Genomic DNA, 17295 nt, shown 5'->3' with positions numbered 1-17295 from the left:
GTCTAATTTTAAATTTAATTTACATTTACATTTATTTAACCGTTATTTACCCAGGCAAGCAAGTAAGAACAAATTCTGATTTTATTTATTGTCAAAAGTATGCATAATGTTGTGTTAATTCCACGACAAGAGATATGTAATGTTAATTACCTGAAATTATGCAGGGGGGGGGAACCCTGCATATATCGGTATCGGTTGATATCGGTATCAGAAATTAAGAGTTGGACAATATCGGTATCGGTAAAAAAGCCAATATCGAACATCCCTAATAAGAACGTGTTCTTGGTCAGTTAGCTGGTTAATGACGTGTTATTGGTCAGTTAGCTGGTTAAGGACGTGTTCTTGGTCAGTTAGCTGGTTAAGAACGTGTTCTTGGTCAGTTAGCTGGTTAAGGACGTGTTCTTGGTCAGTTAGCTGGTTAAGGACGTGTTCTTGGTCAGTTAGCTGGTTAATGACGTGTTCTTGGTCAGTTAGCTGGTTAAGGACGTGTTCTTGGTCAGTTAGCTGGTTAAGGATGTGTTCTTGGTCAGTTAGCTGGTTAAGGACGTGTTCTTGGTCAGTTAGCTGGTTAAGGACGTGTTCTTGGTCCGTTAGCTGGTTAATGACGTGTTCTTGGTCAGTTAGCTGGTTAAGGACGTGTTCTTGGTCAGTTAGCTGGTTAAGGACGTGTTCTTGGTCAGTTAGCTGGTTAAGGACGTGTTCTTGGTCAGTTAGCTGGTTAAGGACGTGTTCTTGGTCAGTTAGCTGGTTAAGGACGTGTTCTTGGTCAGTTAGCTGGTTAAGGACGTGTTCTTGGTCAGTTAGCTGGTTAATGACGTGTTCTTGGTCCGTTAGCTGGTTAAGAACGTGTTCTTGGTCAGTTAGCTGGTTAATGACATGTTCTTGGTCAGTTAGCTGGTTAATGACGTGTTCTTGGTCAGTTAGCTGGTTAATGACGTGTTATTGGTCCGTTAGCTGGTTAAGGACGTGTTCTTGGTCAGTTAGCTGGTTAAGGACGTGTTCTTGGTCAGTTAGCTGGTTAAGGACGTGTTCTTGGTCAGTTAGCTGGTTAAGAACGTGTTCTTGGTCAGTTAGCTGGTTAATGACGTGTTCTTGGTCAGTTAGCTGGTTAATGACGTGTTCTTGGTCAGTTAGCTGGTTAATGACGTGTTCTTGGTCAGTTAGCTGGTTAAGGATGTGTTCTTGGTCAGTTAGCTGGTTAATGACGTGTTCTTGGTCAGTTAGCTGGTTAAGGACGTGTTCTTGGTCAGTTAGCTGGCTAAATAGTTGTAAAATGAAGATAAAGGTTAGTGTTTCGAACGTGTTGTTATGGCTAGCCAGTGGAACTAGGTCAACTCCATCCATCCAGGGACACAATGGCACATGGTCTATTTATAAATAAAGCTATCTATAATAAAGTGTATTATTCTATTAAAAGGCACTGGCTTCATACCAAGAGGTTTGCAAGGAAGAGCTAAAAACATCAACAGGTTGATACAATATGAAACTGCTTTCTTTTGTTAGATTTAAAACAACTGTCATCTCTGTCCCACAAAGGGCAGGTCAGGAAAACAGTTCCAGTTCCATCCTGTTGATCCCAACGCTTCATCTGAGCTGTAGTGGGTCTATACTGGGAGACACATTCAACCAATATGACACCAATCAAATCAGATGAAAATCCCCCAATCATTAATCTCCCTTGATGTGGTCATGGCCGGCACACTAGAACGTAACTTAAGTCACTTTCCACGCCTATAGTGATTTAGGGGTGTAGTTGCAATATTGTTGCATTTTTCATTTTTTGTGGGGCGGCGTGGCTCAGGGGTAGAGCGGGTCGTCCAATGATCGAAGGGTTGGTGGTTCGAATCCCGCTCAAGCCCATGTCCATCCCACTGCCGTTGTGTCCTTGGGCAAGACACTTAACCTACTTGCCTCGTATGAATGTGTATGCATGTGAATGAATGTTGGTGGTGGTCGGAGGGGCCGTAGGCGTTGATTATTCGCCACGCTTCCGTGAGTCTGCCTCAGGGCAGCTCTGGCTGCAATTGTAGCTTACCACCACCGGTATGACTGTGTATGAACGAATAATGGACTCTGTAAAGCGCTCTGGGGTCACTGGGGTGTCATGAAGAGCGCTATATAAATCCAATCCATTATTATTCATTTGGTTTGGTTAGCTTACACACTGCACTTTGTCAGTGGTGGAAGAAGTACACAGTTCCTTTAGTTAAGTAAAAGTAGAAATACTCAGATAAATGTGTAGGCCTACTCTGGTAAAGGTAGAAGTCCTCCATTCAAATTCTTCTTCAGTAAAAAAGTTAACGTATTTGCTATTGCATGTACTTAAGTATCTAAAGTAAAAGTACACATTCTACATGACATTGACCTCTATAGGTTGTGTTAAAGTGGTATGTGGTCCAGTTATGCTGCTCTGATTAAAGGTGATGTTAAAGTGGTATGTGGTCCAGTTATGCTGCTCTGATTAAAGGTGATGTTAAAGTGGTATGTGGTCCAGTTATGCTGCTCTGATTAAAGGTTATGTTAAAGTGATATGTGGTCCAGTTATGCTGCTCTGATTAAAGGTTATGTTAAAGTGGTATGTGGTCCAGTTATGCTGCTCTGATTAAAGGTTATGTTAAAGTGGTATGTGGTCCAGTTATGCTGCTCTGATTAAAGGTTATGTTAAAGTGGTATGTGGTCCAGTTATGCTGCTCTGATTAAAGGTGATGTTAAAGTGGTATGTGGTCCAGTTATGCTGCTCTGATTAAAGGTGATGTTAAAGTGGTATGTGGTCCAGTTATGCTGCTCTGATTAAAGGTTATGTTAAAGTGGTATGTGGTCCAGTTATGCTGCTCTGATTAAAGGTTATGTTAAAGTGGTATGTGGTCCAGTTATGCTGCTCTGATTAAAGGTGATGTTAAAGTGGTATGTGGTCCAGTTATGCTGCTCTGATTAAAGGTCATGTTAAAGTGGTGTCTGGTCCCAGTTATGCTGCTCTGATTATGTCCTCTTGAAGTTGTCAGGCTTCAAATGTGAAAGTATATAATCTTCATAAATCTTTTATTTTGTATATATTATGCTTTCTTTGCTAAATCCTTTTTGTCAAAGTAACTAGTAACTGATGGGTACAAGTAGCTCGAAATTGTACTTAAGTACAGTACTTGAGTAAAAATACTTTTTACTTTCCACTACTGCACTTTTTCAAGCACCAAGCTTTCTAAATGTAATCACGCAGGTCAGCCTGTTATTGACATCATTTTGAATCCAATACCTGTCAACATTATGCTGTGAAAAAGGGGCTTCAAACTTGCAGGAATATACATTTTCTGGTCCTCATTAGTTTTGGTCTGACTGAGACGATATGCCATTAGGAAGAATCGATAAATCAGGACCAAATTATCAATAAATATTAGGGATGTCCGATATTATCGGCCTACCGATATTATCGGCCGATATCGGCATTAAAATGTGATATCGGAAAATATCTGTATCGGTTTTCCAAAAAAAATATATATATATATATATATATTTTCTTTTTACATTTCTATAACCTTTATTTACCCAGGCAAGCAAGTAAGAACAATTTCTGATTTAATTTATTGTCAAAAGTATGCATAATGTTGTGTTAATTCCACAACAAGAGATATGTAATGTTAATTACCTGAAATTATTAAATTTTTTGGGGGGGGAAACCCTGCATATATCGGTATCGGTTGATATCGGTTGATATCGGTATTGGAAATCAAGAGTTGGACAATATCGGTATATCGGTATCGGTAAAAAAGCCAATATCGAGCATCCCTAATAAATATCGATATTTTTATTAGTGTTAAAAATAAATAAAATAAAAAAAGATTAATTTTAAATTTGTATTATTTAAACAACAAATGTATGTTTCTTTTGCAGCAATTTTTGTTGTTGCCGCCATCTTTAGTGTTACAGAGTTCCCCAATCAAAACGACCACAGTGATCCTTCTCATGTTATAGTATAGTATAGTATAGTATAGTATAGGATATAGTCTGGTCTCTGGATGTGATGGATATTGAATGCACAGTGCAGAGTTGCAATTCAACTGAATTTACATGAAATGGGGATGTTTTAACTAAAACATGCCACAATACCTAGTATTTTAGTATAGTATGAAGTAGGGCTGTCTTAAATACTTCAAAGCTTCGAAGCTTCGTTCGATGGCATGAGCTTCGAACATAAAAAAATATATCGAAATATATAGCCTTCAAAATCTTGCGCCTCCATTCCAATGAAACGAAAGTAAGCGGCGCCTCGACTCCACCTCTCTACAACAAGCACATGGAGATTATCTGTGTTTTTTTTTTTTTGTTTTTTTATCTTTCTTCCCCTCCTTTTTCCCGATTTTTCTCCCATCCCACCCTTCCTGGTTGTTGCGTACTTTCCCCTACTGTTGGTCCGGGAGACCGGAGACTGTCACATGCTTTCCTCCGACGCATGTGCAGCCTGGGGCAGGCCAACCTGGCCGCGCAGGTTCTCACCGGGGAGAGTGTAGCGTGTGGGAGGCCACACTATCTCTCCTCAGTTCCAACCCTCGCTGAGCAGGCGCCCCGACCGAACTGTAGGGGTCGCTTTCCACAACGCCCAGGACCCACCCTTCAGCTTTCCCACCCCCTGATACGGCCAATTGTATCAGTGTGAGAGGCCAGCCAAGCTGATAGCAACGCCGGGAGCTGGATTCGAACAGGCGAATCCTAGTGTCTCCCGGTGTTGGTGACGAACGTAATCTCCGTGCGCCACCTGCCCCCCCGAGATTATCTGTGTTGAAAACAACAAGGACATGTGCAGCAGACATGTCGACGAACAAGTCATCAGACGTGTGGTTACACTTTAAAACATGCAAAGACAATGAGCCCAAAAAGCTCGGCCCCCGAAGCTTCGATTGCCAAAAAAAGCTTCGAAGGTCAGCCCTAGTATAAAGTATTTTCTAAAATTCTATATGTGACGCCACTTATCGATATCACGCAGTTATCGATAATTATCGATATATCGATAAGTGGTCTCAGCCTTAGTCTGACTGCGCACAGGCGCTGAGGAGATGTACAGTATGTTCACAGGCGCTGAGGAGATGTACAGTATGTTCACAGGCGCTGAGGAGATGTACAGTATGTTCACAGGCGCTGAGGAGATGTACAGTATGTTCACAGGCGCTGAGGAGATGTACAGTATGTTCACAGGCGCTGAGGAGATGTACAGTATGTTCACAGGCGCTGAGGAGATGTACAGTATGTTCACAGGCGCTGAGGAGATGTACAGTATGTTCACAGGCGCTGAGGAGATGTACAGTATGATGTACAGTATGTTCACAGGCGCTGAGGAGATGTACAGTATGTTCACAGGCGCTGAGGAGATGTACAGTATGTTCACAGGCGCTGAGGAGATGTACAGTATGTTCACAGGCGCTGAGGAGATGTACAGTATGTTCACTCTGGTCTGAGATGTACAGTAGATGTACAGTATGTTCACTCTGGGCTGAGGAGATGTACAGTAGATGTACAGTAGATGTACAGTAGATGTACAGTAGATGTACAGTATGTTCACTCTGGGCTGAGGAGATGTACAGTAGATGTACAGTAGATGTACAGTAGATGTACAGTAGATGTACAGTATGTTCACTCTGGGCTGAGGAGATGTACAGTAGATGTACAGTAGATGTACAGTAGATGTACAGTATGATGTACAGTATGTTCACTCTGGGCTGAGGAGATGTACAGTAGATGTACAGTAGATGTACAGTAGATGTACAGTATGTTCACTCTGGTCTGAGGAGATGTACAGTAGATGTACAGTAGATGTACAGTATGTTCACTCTGGGCTGAGGAGATGTACAGTAGATGTACAGTAGATGTACAGTAGATGTACAGTATGTTCACTCTGGGCTGAGGAGATGTACAGTAGATGTACAGTAGATGTACAGTAGATGTACAGTATGTTCACTCTGGTCTGAGGAGATGTACAGTAGATGTACAGTAGATGTACAGTATGTTCACTCTGGTCTGAGGAGATGTACAGTAGATGTACAGTATGATGTACAGTAGATGTACAGTATGATGTACAGTATGTTCACTCTGGGCTGAGGAGATGTACAGTAGATGTACAGTATGATGTACAGTAGATGTACAGTATGATGTACAGTATGTTCACTCTGGGCTGAGGAGATGTACAGTAGATGTACAGTATGTTCACTCTGGGCTGAGGAGATGTACAGTAGATGTACAGTAGATGTACAGTAGATGTACAGTATGATGTACAGTATGTTCACTCTGGGCTGCCGGGACGTTCAGGAATAATCACATTTAGTCCATGAAGGAGATTAACCCTTTCACTGCCACACTACAGACGGTTAACCCTTTCACTGCCACACGACAGCAGGTTAACCCTTTAACTGCCACACTACAGACGGTTAACCCTTTCACTGCCACACGACAGCAGGTTAACCCTTTCACTGCCACACGACAGCAGGTTAACCATTTCACTGCCACACGACAGCATGTTAACCCTTTAACTACCACACCACAGACGGTTAACCCTTTCACTGCCACACGACAGCATGTAAACCCTTTCACTACCACACTACAGACGGTTAACCTTTCACTACCACACTACAGAAGGTTAACCTTTCACTACCACACTACAAACGGTTAACTTTTCACTACCACACTACAGAAGGTTAACCTTTCACTGCCACACTACAAACGGTTAACCTTTCACTACCACACTACAGACGGTTAACCTTTCACTACCACACTACAAACGGTTAACCTTTCACTACCACACTACAGAAGGTTAACCTTTCACTACCACACTACAAACGGTTAACCTTTCACTACCACACTACAAACGGTTAACCTTTCACTACCACACTACAGACGGTTAACCTTTCACTGCCACACTACAGACGGTTAACCTTTCACTACCACACTACAAACGGTTAACCTTTCACTACCACACTACAGAAGGTTAACCTTTCACTGCCACACTACAGAAGGTTAACCTTTCACTGCCACACTACAAACGGTTAACCTTTCACTACCGCACTACAGAAGGTTAACCTTTCACTACCACACTACAGACGGTTAACCTTTCACTACCACACTACAGAAGGTTAACCCTTTCACTGTCACATGACAGCAGGTTAACCCTTTCACTACCACACTACAGAAGGTTAATCCTTTACTACCACACTACAGATGGTTAACCGTTCACTACCACACTACAGAAGGTTAACCCTTTCACTGCCACATGACAGCAGGTTAACTCTTTCACTACCACACTACAAACGGTTAACCTTTCACTACCACACTACAAACGGTTAACCTTTCACTACCACACTACAGACGGTTAACCTTTCACTGCCACACTACAGACGGTTAACCTTTCACTACCACACTACAAGAGGTTAACCGTGTGTAGTGTGATAGTAAAGGGTTAACCTTCTGTAGTGTGGTAGTGAAAGGGTTAAACAACCTCTCCATCTAATCTGGCAGCACGTATCCACCATGCAAAGCCCGGTGTCATTCATGTCACTACGCGACTTCATTAAAACACGTGTTGGGTAAACAGGAGATTACATTGTTACACAGAATCCTGTGATCTCCCAGATCCAGCTGCATCGCGAGGTAAGACATGATATACGTGATCTCCTCCAACATGGCTGCCACACATGTTCACATGAAATACGGTCATGTGTGCAAGGTATTTGTTTAGTATCACAACATTATTTGGTTATTTTTAACTGACCAGCTGGTGAAAATAATAACATTATGATGATGAGAAATCACACATTTGGAAATACATACGGGAAATGTAAGAAGATGAGATCGCAGGTCCTTTTCTTATTCTTATCCTTTTGAATCTGATTCCTACAGATCAGAGTCGGAATGTACAGTATGTGAATATATCCCACATTGATGTGGTAAAAGAAATGATAATAATATAACTTGAGTACCTGTTTTTTATTAGTATGGTTTGGAAGGTTAGTTTAAAAACATAGTGTAACATGTAATCCATTTTTGATTATATACTTGAAATTGTCATTTGTAAAGTACAGTAATGTCATCGGATAATTTTTCTTACAGTACCGAAAACCACCGAAATGTGGCACCGGTGGATCTCACGGGAATCGGTACTCGATGTGATTCGGTCGATACCCTTAAAAGTACCGGATTCGGTACCCGTCCCTAATTATGTCCTCCCCTGCCCTGGAGACGAGATGGAAGGCATGGTTACTATATTATGTCCTCCCCTGCCCTGGATGACAGATGGAAGGCATGGGCAGGGATACCAGGAAACAGACAATGGTGCCTAACATCACATTGTGTTCACGCAGCTTAAAATACACTCCGCACACACCCAGGTCGCCGTGTCCTTCTTATTACCCTCCGAGGACGAGCACACACCCAGGTCGGTCGCTGTGCCCTCACCCTCCGAGGACTCTTCTAGGTGGAGGAACCAACAGTAAATGATGACTAACTCATTATCATCTCCATGCAGCTCTAAAAATATGTTTACCTTCTACACTCACTTCCTCCCGTCTACTCCTACTGGCTGACTGACTGACTGGCTGACTGGCTGACTGACTGACTGGCTGACTGGCTGACTGCCTGACTGACTGACTGACTGACTGACTGACTGACTGACTGACTGACTGACTGACTGACTGGCTGACTGACTGACTGACTGACTGACTGACTGACTGACTGACTGACTGACTGACTGACTGACTGACTGACTGACTGACTGACTGGCTGACTGACTGGCTGACTGACTGACTGACTGACTGACTGACTGACTGACTGACTGACTGACTGACTGGCTGGCTGACTGACTGACTGACTGACTGACTGACTGACTGACTGACTGACTGACTGACTGACTGACTGACTGACTGACTGACTGACTGACTGACTGACTGACTGACTGGCTGACTGGCTGACTGGCTGGCTGACTGACTGACTGACTGACTGACTGACTGACTGACTGACTGACTGACTGACTGACTGACTGACTGACTGACTGACTGACTGACTGACTGGCTGACTGACTGACTGGCTGACTGACTGACTGGCTGACTGGCTGACTGGCTCACTAACTGACTGACTGACTGACTGACTGGCTGGCTGGCTGGCTGACACCGGTCGAGAGAGTGAACAGTGTTAAGTACCTTGGAGTCCACATATCCGAGGACTTGACATGGACCACACACATTGACAGTGTAGTGAAGAAGGCACGGCAACGCCTCTACTTCCTCAGGCGCCTAAGGAAGGTCAAAGTGAGTCCGAAGATCCTCAAGAACTTCTCTACTCGTGCACAATAGAGAGCATCCTGACTGGTAACATCACCTCCTGGTTTGGGAATAGCACCGCACACGACCGCAGCAGACTGCAGAGAGTGGCCCGTTCAGCCGAACGCACAATTGGATGTGGGCTTCCCACTCTCCAGGACATTTACACCAGGCGTTGCAGCGCCAAGGCTAAGAGAATCATCAAAGACTCTAGTCAACCAAACAACTGCCTCTTTGCACTGCTGCAGTCAGGCAAGCGCTACCGGAGTCTCATGGCCAGTACAGAGAGACTCAGAAGGAGCTTCTATCCCCAGGGCCCAGAAGTTCAAAACTTTTAATCAGGGGTGCAGTGCTGGGCAAACGCAGTCAAACGGCGTTTGGCCTTCGTCACTGAGGCCGAAGTGCGTGCATCCTATTATTATGCAAAGTCTAGGTGATAAAATGACTCGTCGCGCCACTTATCACCTAGACTTTGCATAATAATAGGATACCGACAACCAAATACAAGCCCTGTAGGTGTGGTGGGGGGTTGCTTGATCTCCCGACTTCACTGGAAGGATGAGACAAGGTGTATCATCTGTTTTGTGCGCAACAGAGGGAACATGTATGCGCGTGTGCATGCACGCGCGGGAGCGCGCTTGCGCGGGCGTTTGGCCTTCGCCCATATTACGACTGCACCCCTGCTTTTAATCCCTATCTGATCAGATCAGATTTTGGGTAGTTCAAAACCAAAAAACAGGATCAGGATCACTTTGATATCCGATCAGATGAGGAATTCAATCAATTTGATCCCAAAAAACTGGATTATCTTGATCCCACCAGAGGGGTGGATTTCCAGTGGATTACCAGAGCAAAATGTACTATACAATTTATTTAAAAATTTGTTTCAATATAAATAAGATGGCAAAGTTTGTTAACTGAAATAATACACAATTCTTAGCCTTCATGGCAAATCAATTTTATTTAAAAAATGTTGGTCACATTAATGGTGGCCTATTTTGTTCCAATTTGCCTGCCATTACGTTGCGTTCTGAAAAGCGAAACTGACCCTGAAAACGAAACGAAAACTGGCCATTAGTGTAACCGCAGGTGACCGGGCCTTCTGCTCAGCTGCTCCTCGGCTGTGGAACGCCCTCCCCGACCATCTGAGAGCACCACAGTCCGTTGAGCTTTTTAAAAGGGGCCTAAAAACATTTATTTTTAACAAGGCATTTGCCTGAATTATTCTTTTTACTTTAAATTTGACTTCTATTCATTTTTATTATTATTATTATTATTATTATTATTATTATTATTATTATTATTATTATTATTATTATTATTATTATTATTATTATTATTATTATTATTATTATTATTTTTTTTTTTTTTTTTTTTTCTTTTTTTTTATGTTCTTCCATTTCATTGGTTGTTCTATTCATTTTAATTGTTTTTATTCATTTAACTTTTTATCTTTATCTCCTGTAGCACTTTGAGATTTTCACAAATGTAAAGTGCGGTACAAATTGATTATTATTATTATTATTATTATTATTATTATTATTATTATTATTATTATTATTATTATTATTATTATCAGAATGGAATGACCCGTCAACAATATATCAGAATGGAATGACCCGTCAACAATATATCAGAATGGAATGACCCGTCAACAATATATCAGAATGGAATGACCCGTCAACAATATATCAGAATGGAATGACCCGTCAACAATATATCAGAATGGAATGACTTGTCAACGTGTTCATTGTCATATTGACAGAGGAGGTTCATTTACTCACATTGATGTCCAAACTGCAGAGGCTGAGGGAATCCACATCTCTCCCCTCCTGTTTCCTCTTCTTCTGTACACACACACACACACAGACACACGCACACACACGCACACACGCACACGCACACGCACACACACACACACACACACACACAGGGAGGAGAAAAGCTTAGGTCTGGACAGCTGCGTGGGTACAATGTGTGAATCTCGAATGTTGAGAACTGATTAGTGTAAATGTGAAATGTGTGTCACTTTCAAACCCTGATGATAAGTAATGTAAATGAGATCATCGATCATATTCCACTCAGAGCATCTAACTCAGGGGTCTCAAAGTCGCGGCCCGCGGGCCAATTGCAGCCCGCTGGATGATATTTTGCGGCCCCCTACTTGACATCAAAGTTTAGTGTTAATGCGGCCCGCGCGCAACTTTTTCTGCCGAGTCGTTGCGCGAGTTGGACATTTTATTTATTTTATCACTTGTAGGCTACCATAGCGCAGGCTCATGACAGCAACGTTACGTTAGTGACTTGGTTGAAACGTGATTCCGGAGTGATACCAAGTAAAGTGGAAGGCAAATGCATCCTCGCTATCTCCTCTGCAAGCAGTGCTCTGCATGTCCGGCTGCACTGCCACTGTCTGTGTCTGTGTACTCTGCTCTGGTCCAATCGCATTCAGCGTCTCGTCAGCGTTTTCCCCCCCACCCACAGTCTGCGAATCAGAGCAGAGTAGGGCGGGTCTTCACGGAATGCGTGTCGTCTCTTTCAGTCCGAGTCAGAGCAGAGAGTTGACAGCGCATCTACAGTAGCCTCGTTCCCAGTTTTATCTCCGTGAGATAAATGTAGCTAGTAGCCTAGTTTCGCCAGCAGGCAGCCAGCAGAAAAATATGGCATGTTCAAAGATGGCCAGTAAAAGAAAAGTCGACTGCAATTCAAAGGTGAATGGACTGAAAAATATGCGTTCATCCTGAGTCCCAGCACCAAACCAATGTGACTAATATGCCAAGAAACGGTAGCTCTTGTGAAGAGTGGCAATTTGAAACGCCACTACGAAACAAAACACAGTTATTTTGATGCAACCTTTCCTCAAAATTCAGTGCTAAGAACCACAAAAATAAATGGAATGAAATCATCATATCAAGCTGCAAGCGGAATTATTGTTAAATCTATGTCACAACGAGGAAAAGCAACCAAGTCCTCACTCAGTGGCATGGGTGTTGGCTAAACACAAGAAGCCATTCTCTCTCTCTGATGCATACATAATAAAATAATGTAGTGTAGGTACCGCTGACAGCTGGATTCGATCCCGGAGTCTCTGCGGTGGTAGGCAAGTGCTTAGTCCACCGCGCTACCCAGCCGCTCCCTCATAACAATACATTTGAATCTAATCTCGTTTTGAGATCAGTCGCAAATCGCTTCCTGTTGAATGGATCGGTTGAGTGCAATGCCGACTCTCTACTTTCCCCCGTTTATGCTCATCTTCACAGCCTAGAATATAACACGCCCACTGATGATGTCACCATTCGTGAGGAAAAACCAAAAAAAAATGTCTGTGCCAGCTGCGCACCGATTTGTCACATTCTGAACCAATGAATCCCGGTGTGAAAGCGCCGGACGGTGCAAGATTACGTTCGGGATCTGGCTCCAGCTCGGAGCCCGGCCGGTGTGAAAGGGGCCTCTCTGTGGGAGTGTGCTACACCTGAGCCTGGGAGGTAGACATCAGACCAGCATGGTGTCATCAGACCAGCATGGTGTCATCAGACCAGCATGGTGTCATCAGACCAGCATGGTGTCATCAGACCAGCATGGTGTCATCAGATCATAGTGTGGTAGTGTGGTAGTGTTGTAGTGGTGTAGTGTAGTATTGGTGTTGTATTGTAGTGCTGTAGTGTTGTAGTGTAGTATTGGTGTTGTATTGTAGTGTTGTAGTGTTGTAGTGTAGTATTGGTGGTAGTGTTGTAGTGTGGTAGTGTTGTAGTGTTGTAGTGTGGTAGTGTTGTAGTGTTGTAGTGTGGTATTGGTGTTGTATTGTAGTGTTGTAGTGGTGTAGTGTAGTATTGGTGTTGTATTGTAGTATTGTAGTGTTGTAGTGTAGTATTGGTGTTGTATTGTAGTGTTGTAGTGGTGTAGTGTAGTATTGGTGTTGTATTGTAGTGTTGTAGTGTTGTAGTGTAGTATTGGTGGTAGTGTGGTAGTGTTGGTAGTGTTGGTAGTGTTGGTAGTGTTGGTAGTGTTGGTAGTGTTGGTAGTGTTGGTAGTGTTGTAGGTGTTGTAGTGTTGTAGGTGTTGTAGTGTTGGTAGTGTTGGTAGTGTTGTAGGTGTTGTAGTGTTGTAGGTGTTGTAGTGTTGGTAGTGTTGGTAGTGTTGGTAGTGTTGGTAGTGTTGGTAGTGTTGTAGGCAGTGATGCCGGTAACGCGTTACTAAGTAACGCGTTATTGTAATCTGATTACTTTCCCCCGAAAATAGTAATCTAACGCGTTAATCTTTAAAAGCCAGTAATCTGATTGCAGTTACTTGTCCAAGTGGCTGTGCATTACTATTTCGTTACTATCTCATCATAAATTCATAATGCAGGCGGAATGCAGTATTTTATTTCGTTTTCGACAGTCAAAAATACATTTTGAGCTGTTTTTCTTATTATTATTATGGAGTGACGTGGTGTGGCAGTGAAAGGGTTACACAAGAATGTGTCCCCGCGGCGTGACTGGACTCTCTGTCTGTGAGTGACTCTGCTTTGGCCCAATCACATTCCCCATCCACAGTCTGCGAATCAGAGGCAGAGTAGGGCGGGTCTTCACAGCACGTCATGAGACATATGCGCCAATCGGGTGACAGCAGGGCTCCGTTGTTATGTTCGTCTGAGAATTCATTTACAAAACGCTTGTCTAAACGAAGTGAAACCGCAAGAAGACTTTTGCGGTTTCTGTTCAGACTTCCACCCCAAAACGCTCGTTTAAACGTAGCCTCAGTCAAAATACTGTCTACCGCTAAAAACAGCACATCCAATTGCATTGAAAGCATCTGGAATCACAACACTAGCCGACGCTTCGACTATGAATTGAAAATGGGGGACCCTGATGTAAACAAGACTGATTGATTGATTGATTGAAAAGTTTATTAACAGATTGCAGAATGGGTACAGTACAGTACAGCTCAATACATACAATTGTTAAGGGGATGCAGACCAGAGAAAGACTTTCGACTTGTTTACATCAGGGTCCCCCATTTTCAATTCATCATAACATATATGTCATACATGACATACAGATAGACAGTACTGCTACATCTATACATTTATGACATATCAGATTTGCAAATACAGTACTGTTTGTGATACAAAAGTGTCCAGAAAAGGAGTGTATATACATTTGGCATAGAAACTGTACATTGGAGGAGGTTGGTTGGGTGGGGTGGGGTTGGGTGGGTTGGGTGAGGGCTGTACATTGGAGGTGGGGGGGGGGGGGGGGGGGGGGGGTTGGGAAGGGGACACACACACATTTTACACTGTACATTGGAATATTGACAAAGCCTTACTTGGTCATTTACTGTACAACTAGGTTAGGACATTTGTAGGGGCCAGTTTCGAATTGCAGTCTCACGTAGGTGTTTTTTGAGAGTGTTTTTGAAGGTGGGTAGTGATTCACATTCCTTTACAGCTTTAGGCAGGGCGTTCCACATTGATGTGGCATAATTGCGAAACGTGTTTAGTCCCTTGTTTGATCCGAATCTGGGTTTTACATGATTTGTGGAGCTCCCTCTGGTGTTGTGATCGTGGTATTCACTGACCTTTGGGAAGTATTTTGACATGTACATGGGTACCTTGGTCGCGTAGTGTATCTTGTAGACCAGGCCCATTGCAAGTTGCTGTACTCTGTCGTCTACTCTAAGCCATCCTAGGTTGTCAAAGACAAACGTCTTTCTCTGGTCTGCATCCCCTTAACAATTGTGTGTATTGAGCCGTACTGTATATTGTACCCATTCTGCAATCTGTTAAATAAAGTTTTCATTCATTCATTCATTCATTCATTCATTCAGGTACAGGAGGACTTTCCCTATTGATTAATGTATATTTGATGGTGGCAGAGCAAAAGCTCTTATTTGCCAGATTTACAGTTAATTTACATGTTAAAGAGAGACTGATTGTATGTTTATAGAGAGACATTTATAAAAACAATTTAATAGTTACAGTTGATATAATTGAATAGTTCAGCCTGCATTTGTTAGATGTGAATAGATACACTGGTTTTGTACAACCACTGGCTGGCTGCTCTAATGCTGTGAGCATCATAGACTGTTGCTTTACCATACTTGATGGTACAGAAGCTGAAGCACTAGTTTAACAATTTAAACAATTTATGCACTTTCAATAAAGCGTTTAAAAAAAACTGTTGGGGGAACGACGACGACTTCGTAACCTAGTTACTTTCAAAGTAACTAAGTTACTCTGATAATCAAGTAATCAGTAAAGTAACTTGGATTACTTTTTAAAGGAGTAATCAGTAATCAGTAATCGGATTACTTTTACAAGTAATCTGTGGCATCACTGGTTGTAGGTGTTGTAGTGTTGTAGGTGTGGTAGTGTTGTAGGTGTGGTATTGGTGTTGTATTGTAGTGTTGTAGTGGTGTAGTGTAGTATTGGTGTTGTATTGTAGTGTTGGTAGTGTTGTAGTGTAGTATTGGTGTTGTATTGTAGTGTAGTAGTGTTGTAGTGTAGTATTGGTGGTAGTGTTGTAGTGTAGTAGTGTTGTAGGTGTGGTAGTGTTGGTAGTGTTGGTAGTGTTGTAGGTGTGGTAGTGTTGGTAGTGTTGGTAGTGTTGGTAGTGTTGGTAGTGTTGGTAGTGTTGGTAGTGTTGGTAGTGTTGTAGTGGTGTAGTGTAGTATTGGTGTTGTATTGTAGTGTTGTAGTGGTGTAGTGTAGTATTGGTGTTGTATTGTAGTGTAGTAGTGTTGTAGTGTAGTATTGGTGGTAGTGTTGTAGTGTAGTATTGGTGGTAGTGTTGTAGTGTTGGTAGTGTTGTAGTGTAGTATTGGTGGTAGTGTTGTAGTGTTGGTAGTGTTGGTAGTGTTGTAGTGTTGGTAGTGTTGGTAGTGTTGGTAGTGTTGTAGTGTAGTAGTGTTGTAGGTGTGGTAGTGTTGGTAGTGTTGGTAGTGTTGTAGGTGTGGTAGTGTTGGTAGTGTTGGTAGTGTTGGTAGTGTTGTAGTGTTGTAGTGTAGTATTGGTGGTAGTGTTGTAGTGTTGGTAGTGTTGGTAGTGTTGTAGTGTTGGTAGTGTTGGTAGTGTTGGTAGTGTTGTAGTGTAGTAGTGTTGTAGGTGTGGTAGTGTTGGTAGTGTTGGTAGTGTTGTAGGTGTGGTAGTGTTGTAGTGTTGTAGTGTTGTAGTGTTGTAGTGTTGGTAGTGTTGGTAGTGTTGTAGGTGTGGTAGTGTTGTAGTGTTGTAGTGTTGTAGTGTTGTAGTGTTGTAGTGTTGTAGGTGTGGTAGTGTTGTAGGTGTGGTAGTGTTGGTAGTGTTGGTAGTGTTGTAGGTGTGGTAGTGTTGGTAGTGTTGTAGGTGTGGTAGTGTTGGTAGTGTTGTAGGTGTGGTAGTGTTGGTAGTGTTGTAGGTGTGGTAGTGTTGGTAGTGTTGTAGGTGTGGTAGTGTTGGTAGTGTTGTAGGTGTGGTAGTGTTGGTAGTGTTGTAGGTGTGGTAGTGTTGGTAGTGTTGTAGGTGTGGTAGTGTTGGTAGTGTTGGTAGTGTTGGTAGTGTTGGTAGTGTTGGTAGTGTTGTAGGTGTGGTAGTGTTGGTAGTGTTGTAGGTGTGGTAGTGTTGGTAGTGTTGTAGGTGTGGTAGTGTTGGTAGTGTTGTAGGTGTGGTAGTGTTGGTAGTGTTGGTAGTGTTGGTAGTGTTGGTAGTGTTGGTAGTGTTGGTAGTGTTGGTAGTGTTGGTAGTGTTGGTAGTGTTGGTAGTGTTGGTAGTGTTGTAGGTGTGGTAGTGTTGGTAGTGTTGGTAGTGTTGGTAGTGTTGGTAGTGTTGGTAGTGTTGTAGGTGTGGTAGTGTTGGTAGTGTTGGTAGTGTTGGTAGTGTTGGTAGTGTTGGTAGTGTTGGTAGTGTGGTAGTGTTGTAGGTGTGGTAGTGTTGGTAGTGTTGGTAGTGTTGTAGTGTTGTAGGTGTGGTAGTGTTGGTAGTGTTGGTAGTGTTGGTAGTGTTGGTAGTGTTGGTAGTGTTGTAGGTGTGGTAGTGTTGGTAGTGTTGGTA

At 42.8% G+C, this 17295-nt stretch overlaps 1 long non-coding RNA gene across 1 annotated transcript in view; it reads right to left on the bottom strand.

Moving 5' to 3' along the window:
- Positions 1–11080: 11080 nt before the first annotated feature.
- Positions 11081–17295, bottom strand: part of LOC311248190 — a 57758-nt gene continuing 51543 nt past the window's right edge. Inside the window, exon 3 of the long non-coding RNA XR_014620929.1 lies at positions 11081–11137. This is a non-coding gene — a long non-coding RNA (uncharacterized lncRNA). The remainder of the gene's footprint in view (positions 11138–17295) is intronic.

This window comes from Notolepis coatsorum, assembly GCF_963971535.1.
Source record: "Notolepis coatsorum genome assembly, contig: SCAFFOLD_339, whole genome shotgun sequence".
Classification (NCBI taxonomy): Eukaryota; Metazoa; Chordata; class Actinopteri; order Aulopiformes; family Paralepididae; genus Notolepis; species Notolepis coatsorum.
Note: the sequence above shows the minus strand (reverse complement) of the source record. Positions and strands in the feature narration are given on the sequence as shown.